General features: G+C 36.7%; 1 protein-coding gene across 3 annotated transcripts in view; it reads left to right on the top strand.

Annotated features, from left to right (window-relative positions):
* Positions 1-18,458, top strand: part of Astn2 (astrotactin 2) — an 839,030-nt gene that overhangs the window by 643,975 nt on the left and 176,597 nt on the right. The window lies entirely within an intron of this gene.

Below are 18,458 nucleotides of genomic sequence, written 5' to 3'. Positions count from 1 at the left end.
TCTGTTCACTCAGGGAGACGGAAACCAATCCAGAGCTCCGGGTTTGACTCCGTGTCGGCCCCTTCTGTAAACTGACTTCAGTTGGTAGTTTCCAAGAATGCCTCAGCGCCTCACAGAAAGGCCCTCGGAGCCTCAGCTTTCCCATCTGTGAAATGGCACAAGGGAAGACAAGCCCAGAACTCCAACTCCCTACCTCAAGCTCTCTATTTTTGCTCGTGACACACCCATTACTAGAGACATTATCTGAGCAAAAAGCTGCTCCTGGAAAGGAGAGTTTTTCCTACTCAGCTGGGAGACTGACAGCAGAGAGAGAGATGGGGAACACTGCAGCTTCTCTCCTCGCAGACTGAAGCTACTCCGAAACCGAAACCCGAGTCTGGCTTTGGGGAGTTGGGTGGGTGGTGAAGTCTTACCAGGTAAAGGCTGATCTGGCCTACTGGGTGGCCAGGACCTGCAATCCCTAAAATAGCTTGGAGCCAGTTACCTGCTCCTGAAGGTGACCCTACTGTACAGTTTAATAATGAAGGGGGAGTTTGAAGTAGTATGTGCTGGTTTTGAAGTTCTGCTTTGCTATGTGACAGTGCATAGTGATAAAACTACAGACAATACTTGCTGACTGGTGACAATTAAGTTATTCACCTCCATAGCTCATTTAATCCTGAGAACTACTCTTTGAGAGAAGATTAATGATGCCAAGTTGTTTAATTAACAAGGCCACCAGGTACTATCTGTCAGAACCTAAGAGTTAAACCCAATCCTGAAAACTCAACTTCTTAATCTTGTGTAACCATTCTCCCCATTTCTTTATCTGTAAATGAAGGTGAGATTTGCTATGAGGATGAATTTAGATCGTCAATTAATGGAAGTTTTTTAAAAATTGTAATTGGCTCTTACCCATTCAGGGCTGCTGGATCCATAATCCCTAGCATTTCAGATATTGGGAAAACAGGAAGTTCACTTGACATACTTCATGACCTCCTTGAATACCTGAGACCAGCAGTGCACTTGCAATTCAGGGCCCCGTGGAGTTTGAACAGGCAGGGTAAAAATAGATTGAGTCAAAACTAGATGGAGAAGGGAGCCCCATTGGAGACTAAAAGGCCTGGAACAGGTTTTGGTCAAAATTGGCCTCTGGTGGATACAGAGAGAACCTCCGGGAACAGGAGGGAGGGGTATTTACTCTTCCTACTTTCCTATGTACCTGCTTCTAACTCTGATCGTTTTTCACAAACCACATACAGGTTGGTCTTTATTCTTTTGCCTGTCATCTTTACCTGTGGGATATAAACTTCCCTGAAGGACATTGCCTGTTTGTAGTCATATCTGTTAGCACAATGCCCAGCATATGAAATTTGTTGAGTAAATAAAGCAGACTCAGAAATGTGACCTTAGGCAAATCAAATTGCCTGACTGGCCTGGAGTTATTCTAAGTGCAAAATGACTCACTGGGATCACTCAATTAAGTGTTGGCCATGTTTTGAGCACCATAATATATCAGGCACTACGTAGATATTCATGTTACAATTAATTCCTTCAGTTCCTTAAGTAGAGAGTAGTAGTTCCATGTTACAAAAGAGGTAACAAAGGCTCAGAAAGAGGTAGAACTAGAGTAAACATCTAGTCCAGTTGGCTATGAACCACCATGCCAAAATTACCCACATTTGTGACATGTGCTATCTCTCTATTTTATTAAGGTTTGTTTATAAGACTCAAAAGAAATGTCAGTGCTCAGAAGTCAAGGAATTTGTGGCAGCCCTTATGACAATGTGATATAATCCTGTCAAGGAAAAGATTCTCATTTGAGCTGTTCTGAGCAGCATCACCAGAGAATAGTGGAATGTGCTCCTGAAAGTCTAAAGATAAAGCTCAAGCATGCCTTTAAAAAAATCATTTATTTCTGTTACAAAAAAAGTGTTTATTTGACTGTCTTTTAAAAAAATTTTAAACTACTTACCAATTGAATTAATTGCCATGCTTTACACAAAATCTCTTTATTTTTCAAAGTAAAATAAGCACTCTGGAACTGTATTCATTTTTATTCTGTGGCTTTGCATACACTGGCACAATATTAGCAGTCCTCTTACACAGAGACATTTTAAAATACTCTTTGTGGAACCCTTTAAATAGTCTTTATTCAGCATTTTAATATAATGGGCTTTCATTTAACATTTAAATCACCTGTATCAGTTTCCTAGGGCTGTGGGAACAAACTACCACAAACTAGGTGGTTTAAAATAAGAAAAATTTATTCTCTCACAGTCCTGGAGGCTAAATGTTTGAAATAAAAGTATAAGCAGGGCCATGCTCTCTGTAGGCTTTATGAGATCTTTGCAATTATATTAAGCAAATTATCTTGTTATGTTATGTGCATATATGAAATTCATAACAACAAATCCCACTATTCTGTGTAATTCTAATGCATCACTGAAAAATATAGGAAGAAAAAAAGAAAAAGATCCTTCCTTATTTCTTCCATATCTGGTAGCCCCAGGCATTCCTTGACTTGAAACACTAGTTATATTGGATTAAAGGCCTGCCCCACTCCAGTTGATGTCCTCTTTATTGAATACATTTATGGCAACTTATTCCCAAATAAGGTCAACTTCTAATGTTCTGGGAGTTAGACTTTCAACATACCTTTTTGGAGACACAGTTTTACTGATAACACCACCAAACATTATGTGCTTTTCTCTTTAAAACAGGGATTGATAACTGGCAACATTGTTGAGAAAAAAATGAGATATTAGATGTAAAACATTTAGCATTTTGTCTACAGTGTTGGAGTGTTTATTTTGCATATATTATTTTTTAAAAATAAATTTACTCATTTAAGTACACCATTGTTTAGAAAGAACAAGGGCTCTGGAATCAGCCCCATTTTTCCCAGAAAGTTATTTAGGGAATATATAAGAAGATGATCTAACATAAGCCTAGATAACTTGTTGGAATTGACAAAGCTTTGTAACCTTGGGCAACTTACTTAACATCTCAGTACTTCACTTTTCTCCTCTACAAAATAGGGATAATAGTAGTTATTTACAACATAAAATGTAAATATAAGGTGACATTAGATATAAAGTGTTTAAAGTTTTACTGGTAAAGAATAAGTGAATGTTAGCTGCTATTATTATTATTATTATTCTCAAAATATCTCCTTTTCTTCTGTCATTAGCAACTGAATTTTGAGGGATAGGAGGAATTTTTTGCTTACAGAATATAGGGGAGATAATTGTTAAGGGTTAAAACTCTCACTACTTCCTAACCAAATTTGTCTGAGTCTAGAAGTTTACAATTACTAGAATTTTCATGAAATAACATAAAATTATATATGTCTATCTTTATTACTTGTCTATCACTATATATCAAATGATCCCCTAAAATGTTTCCACTTAAAATAATTACATATTGTCTCAGTTTCATTGAAACAAGAATCCAAGCATAGTTTTACTGGATCCTCTACTTTACCTTGTCTTCCAAGGCTGTGATAAAGTTATTGCAGCGGGCTGAGATCTCACCTGAGGGCTGGAACCGGAAAGAATACAATTCCAGATCCCTCATGTAGTTGGCTAGATTCAGTTCCTTAAAGGTTGTTGGATTGTGGGCCTAGTTCTTTGCAGGCTAGAGTCTGGAGATTTCCCTCAGTACCTTATCACATGAACCTTTCCATGTTTCATCAAATCCAGCAGGAGGGAGTCTGCTAACAAGATGGAAGTCACATTTTTTTTTTTTGTAAGCCAGTTACAGAAGCCGCATTCTTTTCGTGTTGCCATATTCTGTTGGTCAGGAGCCAGTTGTTCAAGTACAGGAGGTTGTAACAGGCAGTGAATATCAAGAGGTGGGATTATTGAGGGATTTTAAAGGCTTCTTTTCCTGCCTCTTACCTTCCTTTCATTCCATTAACTTCTGTCTCTCCTTCTGTTATTCTCTATTTTTTATTTGTATCTATCTATCTATCTAGTTAGTTAGTTCTAGTTCTTGCTAAAACTGACTCTAACCTCCATATACCATATTTAATATCTATATGTTTCTCAGTCTAGCCTAAACCTGAAACGTAGAGGACTCAATAGGTGTTTGAATTCAATTTAAATTAAATATATAAAAGAAAATCTGAACAGAGTCAACTTTATCTGTAATTATTATATTGGCTATATTTATATAATATTAACCATTTATGAAGATCTCTGTAATCCATTTACACATATTTATGATACTAGGAATATAACAAGTGCTTTTTAAATAAATATAAATTTTGATATTTTATTTACCTAATGTTGAAAAGTATTTGAAATTTTTTTTCTCTGGCCTTCATAGCTGTCAAACCAGCTATGTGTTTGTCAAGTTGACAAACCCATCTTTGAACAAATAAGACTCCATAAACTTCCTTGTGTAGGGAGTTTTTTTTTTTTTTTTTCTTTTTTGATTTATTTCCTTGAGCCAAAATGGTAACAACTGATTCAGAATTTTGAAGCTTTATTTTAATATCATATGCATTTATATTCATTAACCAGACCCAGTTTATAATGGTTTGAACTAGTGTGATTGATTAAAAGGGGAGCAGTGGTGGAACACTGGCTAAGCAGGTGTTTAATACATCCCTGTAGATTGAAGGTTTGCCTTGAAAGCATACCAAGTGTGGGGTCCACAACCACAATTCAATTCACTGCTAAATGAAAGCTGCTGGATAATTTCCATGTTCCTTATTTCTTTTAAGCCCTGCTTCTCAGCCTTGCTCCTAGGGTCCAGTTCTTTTGGGTCTAGTAGTTTAGTCAAGTTTTCTTTATCTGGTAACTACCACTAACCAGTCCATCAGCTGACATTGTAAGACTGTCCAACTGCAGACAGTGTCAGTTGTGGAATACTCTCACCTCCATTCTACATATTCTTTTTATATCATTGCTTGCCCAATGCTCTATTTTGTTTTTTCCTAAAAACAGGAAAATTTTAATGCTATTTTAAAATTTAAAATCTAACATGTAAGTAATAGTTTATAAGGTGAATCTTATGAAAATTAAAAACTTCTGCTCTGCAAAGGACAATATCAAGATAATGAGAAGACATGCCACAGACTTCGAGAAAATATTTGCAGAAGATACATTTGATAAAGTACTGTCAGTAAAAGCACACAAGGAACTCTTAAAACTCCACAATAAGAAAATAAACAGCTTGATTAAAAAATGTGTCAGAACCTCAATAAACATCCCCCTGAAGAAAATGCATGGCTGTCACATAAGCATATAAAAAGATGCTCCACATCACATTATCAGAGAAATACCCACTAAAACAAAAGACCTCTGTATGCCTATTAGCAATTTAACACTGATAATACCAAATAGCTGACAAGACAGAGATCAGCAGGTACCCTTATTTATTGCTGCTGGTGATACCAAATGGAACATCCACTTTGGAAGACATTTTGGTAATTTCTTACAAAGCAAAAACATGCTCTTGCCATGAGATTTAGTAGTTGTACTTTTTGATATCTACCAAAGGAACTGAAAACATATCAACACAAAAGTCTGCACATGGACATTTAAATTGCAACTTTATTCATAATTGTCAAAACTTGGGAGCTATCAAGATATCCTTTGGTAGGCCAATTGATAAATAAACTGTGGAATATTCAGACAGTGTACCATATAGAGTGCTAAAAAGAAATAACTTTCAAGTCATGAAAATACATGAAATAAATATATATATTAAGCAAAAGAAGCTAATCTGCATATGACTCCAACTGTATAACATTCTGAAGTTAAAAATCTTATCAGTGGTTATCAAGGGTTGGGGATAGGAGGAAGGAAGGAATAGGTAGAGCACAGAGGATTTTTAGGGCAGTAAAAGTACTGTGTGTGATACTATCATTTGGATAGATGTCACTATACATTTGTCCAAATATATAGTGCTTATAGAATGATAAGTGAACTGTGGATTTTGAGTGATTATGATACGTCAATGCAGGTTCATCAAATAGACCATCCTGGTGAGAGTACCAATAATGAGAGAAGCTATGTGTGTGTAGGAATACGGAGTATATGGAGAATTTCAATTTTGCCATGAGCCCTAAAATGCTCTAAAACATAGTATTTAAAAATACAAGTGAATATGAATTATAAAAAAGAATCAAAACAGTACATGATATGAAATTTGAAATCATCCCACTTATTCTACTAGCCATCAATAATGGCCTTTACCAACTTTGTATAAGCCTTCTGCAAGGTGTCTCAATATTTTCTTTAAATAAATCTTAAGTATACACATTGAGAAAGAAAATGTTATAGTGAATCTCTGTGTGCCCCTTACTCAGTAATGCTTTTTGTCAATATTTTCCTATTTTCACCTCAGCTATTGCTTATTCCCAATTTGCTTTTTGTTGCTGGGATATTTAAAAGCAAATCCAAGATATAGCATTCCTCCTATAAATACCTCAGCATGTACCTTTAACAGATAATTATTTTAAACATAATCTCAATGTTATTATCCTATCTAGAAGTTCATATTCAAATTTTTAAAATTTGAATATAAAAATTTGGCTTTAAAATATCTTTTTTTATAGTCAGTATGTTTAAATAATGACCAAGATGCCTATATGTTGTACTTGGTCTCCTAATCTGTAATGATTATGTCCTTTAATTTTGCCCGTACTCTTTTTTGTTGAAGACATTGGTTTATTTGTCCTTTAGAATTTTCCAAATTGCAAACTTAACCAATTGTTTCCTCATGGTGTTGTTTAACTTATTCCTTTATCCTAGGGAATCAATTGGAGAATTTTTTGTTCCTAGAAGTTTTTGTTCCTAGAATCCTTTTATGGAATGATAAAATCACTTCTCTGAATAATGTTTTCAAAGGGCATGTAAGAAAATACATAGCAAGAACAACAGAAATAAACTGTATCAATATACTGTCATCAAAATATTAAAAATATTGCAACATATGTGCTCCTTTATGAATGACAAGATGTAGTGGAGAGATATCCATCAGAATTTCTAAGTAGTGTTGAGCATACATATTTTAAATATTTGTAACAACTGTAAAGTGATACAAATATTTAAAATTCTATCAAAGTCATAGAAAATTTTATTGCTACTATATTCTTTTAGTTGCATTTATAATTTAAAAATGCTAAGTTGCAATTATAGGAAAATGAATTATAGGAAACTGAAAATAAAGATGTATTTTTTCTCAGTACAAGCTCATAAGTTCATTCTATTCATGGATCTAAGAACTACCACCTGAAGCGTATAGCATCAGACCAGGATTTAATGTCTCATTGTACTTTTAGTTGCTATCGATGTGATCTATCCATTAGAAATTTTCCCATTAGCCTTTCTCCTAATGGTTTTGGATTTATTGATTATAGTTGTCTAGATCTAATATTTTATTAGACATTTTAATAGAGTGATTTTATAATTCTATCATTCTTCCTGTCTTTATTATTTACAATATTTCCAAAAGGAAAAATGCAGTTACCCAGAAATTCAGTTCATATAATAAAAATATGATTCATAATTGATTCTGTTACACTTTTCAAAATAGTATGCTGATGTCCAAGCAATTGCTAATAGTGACCAATGAGTTTTGTTGACTTTTTAATTTACTTAGTTATTTTGGGTGTTGATTTTTAGTGTGAGTAATGTTATGAATTAATGGCAATTTATTTGATAAATTTCAATTTCTTGCAATCATTATTCTCTTTAGTGTTCATATTGTTTCATGTAAGGCTGATGTAAGCTACTTTAGGTTGGTTTCTGTGCCCTTTTGAAATGACCCCATTGGTCTCGACCCTGCTTTTTGGTACAGCAAACATCCTGGGTTTAGCTTTATACCATTTTGTTCCAGACCTGGATCAGGAATTTTTATTAAAGAATACTTTGTTCCTTTCAGTGGAAACAGAGTCTGAGCATTAGGACTACTTTTCTGTAGTAAGGTCATTTTTTTCTAGGCTTTTTCAGGGACAGAGTTGTAAAATGTTGACTTCCAATTGAAATTTCAGTTCACAGATTTTTTTTCTTAGCTTCTTTGACTTTATACCTGGATTGTTAGTCTTATGTTGAAAATCCTAAAGACAATAAAATAAAAGCTTGTTTGCAACACCACACAATATACACATAGTGGCTTCAAAATAACAGTGTTCCACATTAATCTAATTGAAGACTTACTTGCAGATCATCTTTTATTTTGAATACTTTTTACAAAGCATATAACACCCAAATACTGCATTAAAATTTCTTTAGGTGCATCATAATTACATGTAATAGTTGGAAATTCACTGTGAGATATTTGTGAGGTATTCGTTCCTGAACACATCGTAATTTGGAAAAGGGGATGTACGGGGGAGTGAAATTTCCAAATACTACATTTTTCTCTCATTTTCTTTCTTTTTCCTTTTCTTTTGCTTTTTTATCTTTTTCTTTCTCTCTTTCTTTCCTCTGAGATTATACCATACCTGGCCTGAATACTACATTTTAAAGCCACTTGAAACTATTATTTTCTCCATTTATTTCTATAAATATAAATGTAGAGTCAGATCTATTTCTTTCACTTCATATATAATTTGTAGAAATAATTATGTCTTTTTTGATTTTAAAAAATTATGCAAAACTTTGTGTTTTACGTAAAACACAAAGCTAAAACTTATAAAATAAGATATACTGAAAAACTCTGGCCTTGGTCTCTTCTTTTGTGCTCCCCTGATAGGTAACCATTTTATTAGTTTGGTTAATCTTTTTATTATTTCTTAGTGAAAAACAATATAGAAGCCCAGGGCCATGGCTCACACCTATAATCCCAGCTACTCAGGGAGCTGAGGCAGGAGAACAATGAATATGAGGGCAGCCTTAGCATATTAGCAAGACTCTAAAATAATTTAATGAGATCCTATCAGAAAATTTAAAAAAAAATAAAGTTCTGGGGATTGTAGCTCAGTTGTAAAGTGCCCCTGAATTAAATCCTCAGTGTCAAAAAAAAAAGTAACTGGAAACACATATATGCATGCATATACATATGTGTGTGTGTGTGTGTATATATATATATATAAATATGTATGTACTCCTCCCCTCTTTTTTACACAAAGAATGTACTGTAAACATTCTCTGCACATTGTTTTTTTTCCATTTTATTTATATATATATGTATATATATTTATATATTTTTTTATATTTATATTTATAATTACTGTGTATCATATATAATAAAAAGTTTCTCTATTTTCTTTGTACATAGTACCTACCTCACCATTTAGATGCATCACAGTTTTTCAACCAATGCTGTATTGATTGTCCACAGATTCATATTTCAAGAGTTTTATTGCTGATCACCATGATGTAATGGGCAGAAGTAACAGGAATTGTTTATTCAAATTCCAGAATTTATAACCGCATAGACCTGAATCTCTCGCGATGTAGCAGAGTGGGAGAGAACTTAATATAGTGGAAAAGTGGTTAGAAATAGGACAGATGGGAGTGGGAGTCCAGCTCTTTTTTGGACTCCTGACTTCACTCCTATGATCTTCCACTTCCTCATCTTTAAAAAGCATTAATGAAACCTACTTTTCATTGATGTTCTGGTTTATTGAGACCAAGTGTGATCATGTAAAACAAGTAACAGAACATCTGGCCTGGAATATGTTCCCGTAAAATTGTAGCAGTTGTTGATGTTAACTTTACTGATTACCACAATTTTAAGACAGGGAATTTCTGATGGGTTTTGACCCTTTGTTTTAATTTAATTTTACTTTTTGTTGAATGGACACATTAGTCCTCGTTGTCCCAAGCAGCACAGCTATAGGAAAGAGGGGAGCTAAAAAAAGGAATTAACTCACCCTTGAACATGTTATGAAATGCCTGTGAACATTTTTAAAGGTGATCTTTTAACCTGCGTCTTGTTAGGATTTTGATAAAAACAGAAAAGCATGAAAGTGAGACTGTGATTCCAGTATGAAAGCAGTCAGAGGGTGGTGTGCTCTACCATACAGCTACATCCCCAGCACTTTTTTTATTTTATTTTTGAGACAAGGTTTCACTAAGTTGATGAGACTGGCCTTGAACTTGCAATCCTCTTGCCTCAACTCCCCCCCAGTTTCAGTGATCACAGTACACCACCTCACTGGCTGAGGGTGACAGTTTTGTTTCCTAAGGGCTTCTCTAACCAAAGCCTCCAGCTGACCCCATTCAGGCTCACACCCTCTTGGATGTTTTAACTTGGCAACCAACCTTGAAGGCCTGTTCTCCTACCTCCAGGTCATGTTCAAACAGCACAATCTGGCAGTTTTCATCCATAGCAGAACATTAGCATCTCAGAGACTTCTTGTTCCCTAAGTCTGTCTAAGAATGATCCTTTCTGGGCATTTTCCTTTGAATTCTCCATGTGACTGGAAGAAGAAAATGGAATTGGGGAGGAAATCAAATCTGAATCCTTCCTTGAGGGGGTGAGTTTTGAGCAGAGTTCTTAGGAAAGTGGAATAATTGGATCCCAGGAAAGAGAAGACAGTCCTCCTATTAATGATGCTTTGACCTCCACTGAACAGAAAAGAGGCTTTGGAATTAGATGTTGAATGACTAATGGCCTTTGGCTGAATGTCACCTCCCAGAACCTCTATTTTCTCAGTTGTATTATGCTTGTAAAAATTATAATATTCCTAGTCCAAAGCATTGTTGAGAGGATTCAATGAGATCTGCAATATCTTATGTGTAGCAAAGACTAGAAGGCTGGAAAATGTGTTTCCTTTCTACTTTCTCCCTGTTTCAAGCACTTATCCACTGCATCTTAAAAATTCAACTATATTGTTATAATAATACAAGTAAAGTAAGAACTGACATCTCTTGTGTGTTTACTAAATGTCTGGCACAGGTACAAATTATCTTAAATTATCTTAACTTTATATTTTCACTGATGTCACTATTATTATATACATAAAAACACAGAGACTTGTATTTGTGTACTAACTTGTCCACGGTCACATGTAGGTCTCGGGCTAGCCTTTTATACAGATTAGGTAAAGGTGTTCCTGCTCTTTTATTTAGTTAAATGAGAAAGACTTGACAAATAGAGCCGAGACTGAATCCAATCCCTATTCGCCCTCTTCCATTTTACAGAGCTCAACTTGCTTAACTAAACACAGAGACCCTAGAGGTCACATGTTCAGTTTTGGCCAAACCTGAAATTCAAACTCATATCTATCTGACAGTCATATTGTATCTTTTCCTTTTCCACTGCCACCTCTTTCTGCCTCCTTTAATTTTTTGCTCTACTGTCTTCTCTCTCTGATATATCTTCAGCCTCTCCTTCATCTCTTTGGCTTTTCCTTCCCAACTGGAATCTCTACACTCAGTACCACTAGTATTGAAAAGAGTTTTAATTCATATTTTCACCCCTGTCCCAGGGAGTAGCTCCAAGCTTGGCACTGAATATTCAGGCCTTCTTTGCAAAGGCTCATTCTAAATTCTTTTTTCTTGTAGACTAGATAAGCCTTTACCGTCTTTCCTGTGGTCCTCAGTGCCTAGCAAGTTGCTTTGCACACACTAATTATTCTTTGGCAGGAAGGATCAGAACTATCAAATTTCCCAAGAGCAAACATCTGAAGTGGGCACTAGAGGGCAGCAGGAGATCACACATGGCCTTTTTGTTTTTTCCCCCAGCCTCCCATTACTGGTCGCAGCCTACCTTGTCTCAGGAGGCAGAAATAAATACTATGATTCAGTGCTAACTAGTCTCTGACTTTGGCCAAGACATCAGCCACTACTAAGCTACTGGGAAGTGGCTGAGGTTCTTCTCCCACAGAGAGTATGACCTTCCTCAGAGGAGTAACTGCTTTCACTTGAAGACAGGTATTTATCATTCTGAGCCCCAGTTCCCTCATGGATACTAGAGGCAACAATTCCTAATTTGTAGGGTAATAATGAAGACCATATGAGATCATAGGTATAAATCAGCTAATACAGCATTTGAGTCTTAGAACATTGAATAAGAAATTAAGATCTCTACTTTACACATAATATTGTGCAAAGTAATATTTGTAATATTTGGAGAGGGGAAATGACTTCCCTATGATTTGAAATGGTAAATTCTACCACAGTTTACAGAATAGGTAGAAAGCAGGTGGTTTAAGAGAAATTCCTCTTAGTTAAAGCACCAACCAGGATTCAAGGGACGATTTATAGATTTAGACATGCATAAGAATTGAATAATGGTGGGATGAAGGCCAAGAGCCAGAACAAAAGAACTTTGATGATGCTGTTGACACTGTAGAGCTGGAAACTCTTCGTTGAGTTCTGTTTCTCATTAATCCCTAAATAATCCAAGATTTAAGTACTCATGTTATTGACATTTTACAAATGATAAAATGGAGCCTTGGGGAGGTTAAGTAACTGGTTCAAGATCTTCCAGCTGGAAAGTGAAAAAGCTGGAATTCAAACTCAAGTTAGCCACTGTGTTATAGCTGCCTCTTTTATAATTGTTCTTATTGATTGTGTATTTAGGGAAAAAGCTAAATAGGTTATATCAGATCATTTTCTTGGCAGTTTTGTTAACCTACCCTCTTCATTTTGGAACTCCGTTGTTACTTCTGTTTGCTAAATGTGCACACTCATAGCACATAAGACATACACATTATCAGAATGCCCCACGGTTTCTGTGACAGGGATTTCACTCACCTAGTTGGCTGGTAAATCTTAGCATGACCTCTAAGTAGGGGACAGGCTTGCATACTGCAGATAAGACATGCAGACAGCATAAAGGGCATAAGTCTGGGTTTGGGTTTGATACTTAGGAAGAGAAATGCAATTCCTGGATGAGAAGTCAGTCTAAGTTTAACAGAACTTTCATAGAATGAATTGGAAGGCTAAAAAGTTCCACATTATTAGAAGGTTTTTGGGGTTTTGATTTTTGTTTTTGTACCAGAGACTGAACCCAAGGGTGCTTTACCATTTTTATTTTTTATAAAATAACCCTTTTTATTTTTTATTTTGAGATAAAGCCTTATTAAGTTTCTTAGTGCCTTGCTAAGTTGCTGAGACTAGCCTTGAACTTGCAATCCTCTTCCTTAGACTCCTGATGTTGCTGGTATTATAGGTGTGCACTATCGCACCTAGCTTAGAAGTGTTTAAGAAGAACTTGGAGGATGATTTGGTAGTAAATGAAGCATTAGATGGGGATTTCTGAACAGGTGATTTTAGATTCATTGATGCTTTGATAAGGTAGCATAGTCACCTTATCAGTTGTCACTTCAACTGAGGCTTTTTAAAGTACTCTATCACTAAACTATATCCCAAGCCCTTTGAAATTTTACTTTGAGACAGGGTCTTGCTAAGTTTCTTAGACTGACTTTGAACTTGGGATTCTCCTTCCTGAACTTCTGGAGTTGCTGGAACTATAGATGTGCACCACCACACCCAACCTTTAATAGTCTTCCACCCATGAAAACCCATTAGTCCATGGAAATGAGTGAGGATTGGGGTTATTGCCTGGGCACAGCAGGTGTAGGGAGAACCATATTTTTTTGGAAGAGAAAGGACTCATTGAGCAAGTAGTAGATTTGGAGTCTAACAAATGTTATAGAAATAGAAAAATTGAAGGGAAAAGGAGTCATATTCACACATTCATGTATTAATTAATTCATTCAAATACTTACCTATGTATGTGATATTATACAGTGAACTATGTGCTAAGAATACAGATGCTCATTAAAACTGGCCATTGTCCTTGTTCTCATGAAACTAAAAGTTTACTTGGCAAGACAGATATTCATTTAACATTTTGTCAATGTTAACATATTAACTAAAATTATAAATATGACATGCATGATAATGATGATGTCAATGTTTCAGTTGATAGTAGGAATTGAGAGTAGTCATAATAATCTATGAATATGTATTTCTCTTAGAGGGTTTTTTCTATAAAATACACTTTACTAGGGACTTCTCCCAAGACCTTGGCCATAGCAATTTTTCTGGTTGGTTGCTGTGGATCCCCCAACTCCTATTTCTCTGGCTGCTCACTTTATGAAGACCCAATGTGGGGATACTTCACCCTCTGTTAGAATTCTTCTTTGGCAGAATTCAAAACAGTTTCAGGCTAGCTCTGTTTCCACATCTGGTCCAGGGGAAACAAGTATTTCTCTTCTGGCAACCTCTGGGAGTTTGTGCTAATACCTTTCCAGCCCCTTCTGTTCTTTTAACACAGGCCACCAGAACTTTTGACAGGTGAAGGTAGACCCTAGTCCGCTATCTTTTCAATTGCTAACAACAAACAAGCTCTTCAAGTGTCACTCATGAGGGTCCTTGTCACAAAACTTGGGGTCAGAAGATAGCATATTCCACATCCTGCCCGGGGTGCTGTTGACTCTAAACATGGTAATAGTTCTTTCCAAATAAAATATCCCCTAAATCCTTCCTTTTTACTCTGATCTCTTTTTATTTCCTTGTTCTGGCTGAGGTTTCTAAAGTTATGAAACTAGTTAGAATTCATCTCCTTTGTAAGTTCTGCATCTAGGGGCACGACTTCGGGATTCTACTTCTATTACCTTATAGTGTCTCAATAGAAATTTCAATTTTAACATCCTGTTACAATAACAGCAACATAATTATAACAACCACAGCAACAACAATAACAAGTAATATTAATTGAGGGCTTAACCTGTGCCAGGCACCCTATTTAATCGTCACAGTGACTCTTTTCGGCTGGTACTGTTATTTGTAAAGGACACACTGATGACCATGCTGGACTTTCATCAGGGAGGCTGAGAAGTCAGATTGCACAACACAGCAACACAGGCCTCGCTGATGGTGTTTCAGCCGCCTGTTTCCCCTTTGTTAAGGATATTTGTGAGGATCCTTGAGTCAGACCTCAGAGTGACTGCTTTCCTCCAACAGCAGACAGTAACTCCACCTCAGAAATGAGCCCGTTTCAGTAATTCCTGGGAGGCCATTGCTGTAAGAAAGGCCATTCTTTAATGATATAAAAGTCTCACCCTTTCCCCCCCTCCCTAAACGTTTCTAATTTGAGCCCCTCTGGTCCCTGTGGAGCCTTTAAATGCTTCAAGTGCGAGCCTATTGCCAAAGCAAGCCTGTCTGACTGGAGAGGCAGCGCCCTGCACTGTTGCCGAATATTGAACAAACATCCGCGAAGCCTTGGCTCTCCCAGAAGCCCTTCGTCTGATGCCTTTGTTTTGTTTTCTGGAAGAGGGCAAGCAGTGCCATCACCTCCTGCCGAAAAGCCCTGGCTGCCCTCCCAACAAGGAGTTGTCACTTCAACTGAGGCTTTTTAAATTTTTTTTTGGTGGCAACAAAATAATGCCCAGCAGGAATTTGGGAGGAGAAAAAAGAGAGTTCACTTGGCAGGTTCTCAAATGAATGGGTTGTAGTGTCATTGGAACTGAATCGGGCTTGAAACCAGACATGATCCTATTTTGGACGCATTGTTCAGAGGGATGGGAAATGTGAACAGAGGATAAGTCTCTTCAAAAAATGCTCTTTATCCTTGGCCTGTTAAAGGCAGCCTGGTTTAACCTAACTCTCCCCTTTCCCCAATGGCAAGAGTCTAAATGAAAGCCTCGAGGAGGTCGGAACAACTAGACAAGATGAGCCCTTCATCCGTTGACATTTGGACTGGGAAAGCTTATTTTACCTTGGGTTGTATCTTGATTGTAATCGTGATTAGTTGTCATCCTTGTAATTCCCCAATCCTGGCTTTTAGATTCATTGATGCTTTGATAAGGTAGCATAGTGATTAGTGTATGTAAACATAGCGTATATTCCACAAACTTTTATTGAAAAAAAAATGTTTTTAAGCCTACTGTTTTCTTGAAATTGGGTAAGGCCGCTGTAGGAAACAGCAAAACTGATACTATCTTTGTCTTCATGGAGTTTATACTCTTGATACATTAATAGTTGATAACAGATCAGGATGCTATGAGAATCTGTCATGTGAAAATGGAACACACATTGATAGTGGGGGAAGTTTATGGAAGACTTTTCTGAAGAATTGGCACTTGAAATAAGTTCTGAAGGATGAGTGGAAGTTAGCCAAGAGAAGTTAGGGGCTGAGGGTGGGATGGAAGGAAGCATTATGCAAGAGAAGAGCCTGTTCCCGGATGGAGAAAAAGATACAAGGTGTATACAAGGAACTTAAACGTCATCATAGCTGAAGGCAGAAGAACTAGGTAGAGCAGGATAAGAGATCAGACTGGAGAAACAGTGTGTTGTCTAGATCCTATATTGTCTGTGCCTCACCTTTTGGCTTCTGATCTTTACTCTAAGTATAAATAATGTCATGGAAGTTTAGGACTATAGGACTTGTCTTTTGAAAAGATAACTTTAGCCACAGGGTGGGGTTGGATCAGAAGCAATTAGCTTTCACAATTGTAATGGAATGGTTAATGGGCATCCCTGCTATAACTCTCATCTAAATCATAACTTAGCCATGGAATAACATTAGGAAAAGAATCTTATCAATAAATGTTCTTGGGACTTAGAGGTAAGTCCCTTTCTCTCTTTTGGTCTCCAGTTCCTCAAGTGTTTGGCAAAAAGAGTTGGACCCAATGATTTCCCTCTTTTTGCAAAATTAGCCCTGAAGTTTGGCTATTAATTCTATGCTGCTATTGTAGGTACAGTTTTCAGCCTCAGTTTTTGGCTTTTAACCCCCACTTACAGGAAAGATGGACTGAAATGGCTGAAGAATTATGAAGCAGAATAGCAAAAGTCTACAAATGGAAAATTGTTAAACGGATAATTATATCTTTAATCCAATGTCTATGAATTTTTTTTGATCAAGAGAATTTTTACTCCCAGCAACAGGTTACATTTCTTCCCAATTAAGTTATATGCACATGGCATGGTACAATGAGGGTTATACCCTCTGTGTTGAAATATGAAATGACAGTAGTTCAGGTGATGCATTGGTTATCAGAATTGCACAGTTATGTGCTGAGAAGATTACTAACTCACTGTGACCTTGGAAAATAATTTTCCTTTTCTGGGATGCATTTTCTTCTTACTTAAAGTGGGAGGGTTTGTACTAGATAGTCATATTCAAAAATATGTTCTTTCAATTATTTGTGTGTGGGGAATCGAACCCAGGGACTTATGCACACTAAGCAAGAACCCTACCCCTGAACTACATCCCAAGCCCTCAAAATATATACATATATTAATCATATATATATATAAATATACACACACACACATACACACACATGTATTATATTATATATGGAGAAAAGAGGCTCCACTTTTCCACTCTTGGAGATTCACGATACATGTGTATCAATAACCTATTTGCTTCCAAATTTTTACTTTTTAACTGATCCATCATATTGCCATATATTAATTGGGACTAGAGCAGCAGTTGCCAAACTTTTCCTGAAAAGGCTCAGACAGTACACATTTTAGCTTTGTGTGCCATAGAGAGTCTTTATTGTAACCACTCCATTCTGCCACTGTGGTCATACACAATACACTAATGAATGGGAATGGCTGTGTTCCAATAAAACTATATTTACAAAAACAAATGTGGGATGAATTTCTCCATGGGCCATACTTTGTTGACCTGCAGACCACAGCGTGGGCTGATTCCTAGTATCCTTGTAGCTCTGACTCCTTCCTGATCTTCTCCCCAAATGACTATTCCCTTCCAAGCTTGAAGTCACCCTTGTCCAAAAGCTATTCCTCTGGCCTGCAGTTTCAAAAGTTATCATCATCTTCTTTTGACATGCCTGTGTATAAGGCTGTCTCCATCTCCCCAGCTGCTGGGCTGCCTTCTTCACAGCCTTGTTTTGTTTATCTTAGTAACTACCCTTCTTTAATCCCTCTAAAGGATTGGTTAGCTGGAATTTGCCTTGTCTTCCTCCCCTGGAGCCTTTGATCTGATGCTCAGGAGCATTTGCTGACAGTCAAACAGAAAAGGTGGAGCCCAGATCCCAGGCTGGAGGGCCCAGAGAGTAATGAATGAAGGCTGCGTTTATTTGTATTTCTAATTGGAAAGCCCATTTCCAGATCAGCTGCATGTCACTGCAAGCTGAGAGCAGGAGCAGGAGAAAACTCATTTTACTTTCAGTTCTCAGTGCCCAGGACCTGTGCCCACTGAGATAAGGGTTTACCTTGATTTCACCAGGCTTGGTAGAAGCTGCTGTCTGAATTAAGCTCTGTATCTTAGTACAGGATCACTCTTTTTTGGCACTCAGATTGAGCATGGTACATCTTGGAGGACACCATTCATACAGTCTGTGATTTAAATGTAACCCTCTGGGTTATTCAGATCACTTTATATCTTCAAGCTTTTTTTATAGAACTTAGAAATCTTATATAGAAAGCTGGTATTAGAGAAATAAAAGCAGAATTTCTCTATTTGAAGCTGATATGAGGTTTCCAGCCCTGACTACTCAGTTTTCCTTTTGCCCTATGGAAGCAGTTGCTCAGGTGCTTCCTTGAAATTCTTGAATTCCTAAGAATTTTGGAGGCATTAGAATAGAG

Source organism: Marmota flaviventris, chromosome 13 (assembly GCF_047511675.1).
Source record: "Marmota flaviventris isolate mMarFla1 chromosome 13, mMarFla1.hap1, whole genome shotgun sequence".
NCBI lineage: Eukaryota > Metazoa > Chordata > Mammalia > Rodentia > Sciuridae > Marmota > Marmota flaviventris.
The sequence above is the reverse complement of the archived record's forward strand: the minus strand, read 5'-3'. Positions and strand labels throughout refer to the sequence as shown.